The sequence below is a fragment of the Mus caroli genome, unplaced genomic scaffold (assembly GCF_978045245.1).
Source record: "Mus caroli unplaced genomic scaffold, Mus_caroli_1 scaffold_10, whole genome shotgun sequence".
Taxonomy (NCBI): Eukaryota; Metazoa; Chordata; class Mammalia; order Rodentia; family Muridae; genus Mus; species Mus caroli.
This window is the reverse complement of record NW_028227265.1, coordinates 82,849,002-82,854,887: the sequence shown is the minus strand read 5'-3', so window position 1 is coordinate 82,854,887 and position 5,886 is coordinate 82,849,002. Positions and strand designations below refer to the sequence as shown.

Here is a 5,886-nt window from a genome sequence, read left to right as displayed (position 1 = left end):
TCATGACATTCCAGCAAGTGCTGCCCATGAGAAAAACAACACCCAAGCTCGGGACCTCAGCTGCTTGCAAACACTATGCCTTCTGGTGATACCATGCCCTGGGAGGACTCTCCTTCTGGGCCGTTGTTCCCTCTCCTGAACTGTAAGTGGGTGACTGAAATAATATGCCTTATGTCAAAGACGTCAGGAGTGTATCTCCCAAAGCAAAGACTTGCTGTGCAGTGCACACCACAGTCCGAGGTCCTATAAACCTTGGGTCTAGACCATCTTCTCTGGCCTTGTGACTTGGAGTATATTCTAATCTTTCACTGGATCTTGTGACTTTCCCTTGTTAAACACTGAATTGTGACTATACCCATACATGTACATGCATACATATATACACACTCATATATGCAAGCACGCATTGATGCACCCATGGATATATGGTCCAAATGTGTGCACATGGTTAATTTTTTAATATAAATGACAGGTAACTATGGGATCCACACTCTGTGTGTCTGTCTGTCTGTCTGTTTGTGTGGTCTCTTTTGACTGTCTCATTTTGCAGCTCAAGCTAGTGCTAAACATGCAGCAAGTGGCAATCCTCCTGTCTCTCTCCCTCTCCCTCTCCCTCCCTCTCCCTCCCTCTCCCTTTCCCTCTCCCTCTCTCTCTCTCTCTCTCTCTCTCTTTCTCTCTCTCTCTCTCTCTCTCTCTCTCTCCTGTCTTTTTGTTGTTGTTGTTGTTTGTTTGTTTGTTTGTTTGTTTTCGAGACATGGTTTCACTGTATAGCCCTGGCAGTCCTGGAACTCACTCTGTAGACCAGGCTGGCCTCGAACTCAGAAATCTGCCTGCCTTTGCCTCCCAAGTGCTGGCATCAAAGGTGTGTGCCACCACTGCCCGGCTATCCCGACTCTCTTGCTTCAGCCCTGGCACCACAGGCATAAGCCATGACACCCAGCTTTTCTCCTTAATTAACACAATTTTATATTGTTTGTTGCGATATTTTAATACATGTATAAGATGGACTTGCTCTTTAATTTGAATTTTGTGAGTGTTTGAAATACTCATGGTAAACCTAGTAAACAATATTCCCATCCTGTAGCCATTCCTGAATCTGTGGTCTGTCTTTTCGTTTAGGCAGCTTTTGGGTTTCTGTGCAATTTCATGCCAGCGCTTCCCCTCCTGGAGAAGGGTGCTCAGGACTGAATGGTTGTTCACAAGCTCAGCTCCTTGGCTTGGCATGTAGCCTCTCACTAGCCTGAGAAGTATTCATGTTCTATTTCTCACTGTGACATAAAGTGAACTTCAAGAAGAGCAAAAAATCAAGGGATGGAAGGCTTGGAATGTCTCAAGGTCACACAAAGTGAGTGAGCCACAGAAGTAGTCTCAGGGCCACACAAAGTGAGCCACAAAAATGGTCTCAGGGCCACAAAAAGAGAGCCATAAAAGTGGTCTCAGGGCAACACAAAGAGAGCCACACAAGTTGTTCTGGCAACAACTAGTTTAGTCAGTAAAGTGCTTTAAGCCACAGGCCTCAAACTGATTCTAAGTGAAATGGCTGTTGCTCTCTAGAGCTCTGAATACTCTTGTGAAACTTGGCCGCAGTACCAGCTGGTGGCTAGACTTGCTCACCAGGGCTGCAAGTTAAGCACGTGGGTTCCTAGCCACTCCTGGTCCACGATTAGGCTGGGCTGGGTGACTCCAGGGCTCAAGCAAGAGGTGAGGCCCCATCACTTTGTGACCAAACCGTGTGAACGGAGTTGTTCCCCTGCCCTTTTCTCCACTCTGTCTTTCGGGTCCATTGTCTCTACCTAGATTGGGCCCTGGCATTGCAAAGGGAGAATCACTCCTGGACTCTGCTGCCATGGGAGCCTAAAGGAGGCAGAGTGGGCTGGGACGTTGTCAAGGTTTGGCCTGTTGCTATGTATCGGTGATGCTGAATTCTGTACTGGAAGATCTAGGTCTACAATTCTCACATGCTTTTGTTGTGCAAACCGTGCTTCTTAATTTAAAACTATTGGTTAAATAAAATTGGTTACAGCCCCATTGCTGGAGAGATTAGAGGCGGGTGGTTTTTGAGTTACCGGATAGGGGGTGGAGAAGAGAGGGGGAGAGGAGAGGAGGAAGGAGCCATGAGGGGAGATCGGCCGTGATGGGGAGGCAGCCAGGCCAGCAGTTAGAAAAGTAGATTAGGGGTTACCCCCAATAACTGCCAGAGACAAATCAAGTAACCGTAGTCTGAGTCTCACTTATTTGTAGGCTAGTGGGTGATATGTTTAAGATAGCTATACTACAGGATATGGCTCGGTGGGTAACGGGCTGGCTGTGTAAGCACCAGGAGATAAGCGTGGTCCCCAGCATGCACATAAAGGCAGGCACAGTGGCACGTGCCTGTAATCCCATCACCGAGGAAGCAAACGCAGGCACATCCCGGCAGCCTGCTGACTAGCCAGTTTGGCCAAAGGGCAAGCTGAACATTCAGGGAGACCCCGTCTCTTTAAACACAGTGGAGCAAGGCAGAAGACACTCAAAAGTTGTGGTCTGTCCTCCACACATGCGCACATTGGCAAGCTCAACACGCATGCGCACAGTGGAAACTCAACACGCATACACACACACACACACACACACAGAGAGAGAGAGAGAGAGAGAGAGAGAGAGAGAGAGAGAGAGAGAGAGAGAGAGAGAGAGAGAGAGAGAGAGAGGAAGGCCTCTAAAATCAAGAAGGAGTAAAAGAAAAAAATTGCTTCACCATTGAAATAAAGCAAACTGTTCACCCCTTCCTCGTTGTCTAAGTTTGATCAGCTACAGTTTAAGATGTATCTTTCTGTTCGAAATACTTTCCACCTGTGTGTCTTCTGAGAAAAACATTATAAACACATATTTCAGTCTAAAAATATAGATACTATCCTTTCGGAAGTGGCCGCTCCCTTCCTCTCAGACTCGGGAAACCCTGCAGCTCCTACTGTGCTAGGGTTTCAAAGAGCAGGGTGGGAAGGAAGCCTAGGGCTCACTCATAAAGCAGCAGCTACGGCCAAAAAGCTGTAGGGCAGGCGGGGCAGCTTTCCCCAGCCTTGTCCTGCCTTCTGTCCTCTGTGGGGTGGACATTAAATACATCTAAATAGAAGTCAGCAAAGGACTTCTTCATTCTGGGACCTGCAAACACGCACGCTTTGGGTCTGAAGCCTTGAATCTCTCCTTCTTTCCAGTAGCTTACTAAGCTTCTGGAATTTGCTTAATAATCCTTCCCAGAAAATCTAAACATGAGCCCCATCTGCCCTCCTTCAGAGGGCGACCCTTCTTTCTTCCTCCCTGTGCTCGTGCCCCGACTTGTCTGGAGCACGTGATTAGCAAGAGATCGGAGCAAAAGCTCCTTGCAGGGGCTCTGTCTGTCTTTCAAAGACTTGACAAGAGCATTTGAAAGAAGCTCTTTCAGAGTTAGCCTTGCTCCATCACAAAGACCTATGCATAGAACTCACCTCGCTCTGAGGGTCAAAGGCAGTAAGTCAGCAAGCACAACGCGAATTAATAAGGTGCCAGGTGAAGGCATAGCACTGTCAGCAGTAACAGCGAGTATGTAATTTATGAATCAGAGTTAGGAAGGAGCGCTATCGATACACACAACTGTCAGGCATGGAAGCACATGCCTGTTAAGTCCAGCTCTTAGGGGATAGAGGCAGAAGGATTAAAGTTCAAAGCCACCCCTAGCTACATAGAGAGATTGGGCTACATGAGACCATGTCAAAAGTGGAAAGGAAGGAAGGAAGGAAGGAAGGAAGGAAGGAAGGAAGGAAGGAAGGAAGGAAGGAAGGGAGGGAGGGAGGGAGGGAGGGAGGGAGGGAGGGAGGGAGGGAGGGAGGAAGGGAGGGAGGGAGGGAGGGAGGAAGAGAGGAAGCTAGGAAGAGAGGAAGAGAGGAAGAGAGGAAGAGAGGAAGAGAGGAAGAGAGGAAGGAAGAGAGGAATCAAGAAGAAAGAGAAACAAAGAGGAAGGAAGAGGAATGAATGAATGAATGAATAAGTAAATAAATAAATAGCACAGTTAGAGACAAGAGTGACTGTGCAGTCAATTAAGCCAAAAAGGTCCTTCCCTCATGGGGGCCTGGTGCACAATGGCTACGGGCAGCCATCTTCTTGGTAGTGTACGAAGCCTGTTGCTTAATAAGAGCAGCACTAAGGACCTTGGAGACAGATTTCTGGTAGAAACTCATATCTCTGTATATTTCCTGCTCTTCCCAGTCTAGGCTCCAGACAGGTGTTCTGGTGCCCATGAGAAGGCCTGGAGCATGGTGGTCATGTTTCACAGGCTAGGTCACCGTGTTCATCAGCTCCAGGCTGCAGACATGTACACACATGACTGTTGTGGCCCGTCATAAAGGCAAGTACAGGGCTCAGTGGTTAAGAGCACTGACTGCTCTTCTGAAGGTCCTGAGTTCAAATCCCAGCAACCACATGGTGGCTCACAACCATCTCTAACGAGATCGGATGCCCTCTTCTGGTGTGTCTGAAGACAACTAGAGTGTACTTACATATAATAAATGAATAAATCTTTTTTAAAAAGTCAAGTGCAAGTTCTCTGGCACCAGGAAATCCACATTGCAAAGAAGTAGGGCTTCAACAAATTTAATACAGATGAGTTAGAAGACTGGAAGCTGGGAATCGGTGAGTCTCTGATGGCCGAGGGTCACACACATCCCCAGCTGTGGTCCATTGGACAAGTGGTGAGCCCCGAGCTCCTGAGGACTTTCATTATGCTGCGTCCTATATTCCACCATGATCAAAATAAATCTCACATCCAGTCTAGGAAAAAAAAAAGACAAAATGGGCAAACGCAATGAACAGTTCAAATCTGTTCTCCCACATGAAGAGAGGGGTCAGTTTGAGTGTGAGGGAGACTTTATGCAGAATGAATAAGTAGCAGTTAAAGTCAAGGGCTTTGACTGCCACCGTGTCTATATCCAGAGCCTGGCTCCTCCATCTCCTGAGACCTAGGACAAATACATAATGTTTCTGCCTTAGTTTCTTCATCTGTAAAATGGGAGTATTCCAAATATATCTCTCACAAGGCTGCTATGAGGAATTCACAGTTGTTCATTTCTTTATTTGTTATTGTTTGGTTCCTTGCTGCTGGCATGTGACTACTATGACAACGGGACGCATTCTTTGCTGTTCTGGTGACTCCGTCGTACCCCGCAGCCTGGTTAACCTGGAACTGCATCACCATGGCCATACCTGTGTGCTCCCGGGCCAGTGTAGGTTTGGGACAGCATGCCAGTTCATGTTGTCACTGACCCTCTGGTCTGGCAGTCAAGATGGCGCTTCCCTGGTTCTCCTCAGAGATCTTCTTTTTTTTTTTTTTTTTTTTTGGTTTTTCGAGACAGGGTTTCTCTGTGTAGCCCTGGCTGTCCTGGCACTCACTTTGTAGACCAGGCTGGCCTCGAACTCAGAAATCCGCCTGCCTCTGCCTCCCAAGTGCTGGGATTAAAGGCGTGCGCCACCACGCCCGGCTTCTCAGAGATCTTCTATTGGTATTGTTGTGTTCCAGGCCAGGGGGATGCCCAAGCAGTCACTCTGGTGACCTGTGGTGTTAGGGTTAGAGGCAGTGGGGTAGACGTCAGACTTAAGTTCCAGTTTGTTCTCGCATCTCTCAGTCTGTCTATGTTGTCCCCATTTCATATCTACCTTTCCTTCTCCTCCTGGTCTAGGCAAACTATAAATATGTCATTGTCAGATGGAGAAGCACCGGCCTTGCTAGACTCTTCCAGAAGCTCCCACAATGGAGAAAGGCTTCTCCCCGAAGTGAGTCCTTATTTATTCTATATCTCTTGCAACTTCTCTGATAGAGCCTCGGTCTTTATAGAGGTCAGGACTGGAAATGGTTCTAGAAGATTGTGTTGTCTGAACCA

The 5,886-nt window shown here is 47.6% G+C and overlaps 1 non-coding gene across 1 annotated transcript; it reads left to right on the top strand.

Moving 5' to 3' along the window:
* The first annotated feature begins 4,040 nt into the window (after positions 1–4,040).
* LOC115032414 (small nucleolar RNA SNORA70) lies at positions 4,041–4,174 on the top strand. Its single transcript, XR_003838090.1, has one exon. It is a non-coding gene; the product is annotated as a small nucleolar RNA SNORA70 (small nucleolar RNA).
* The last annotated feature ends 1,712 nt before the right edge of the window (positions 4,175–5,886 follow it).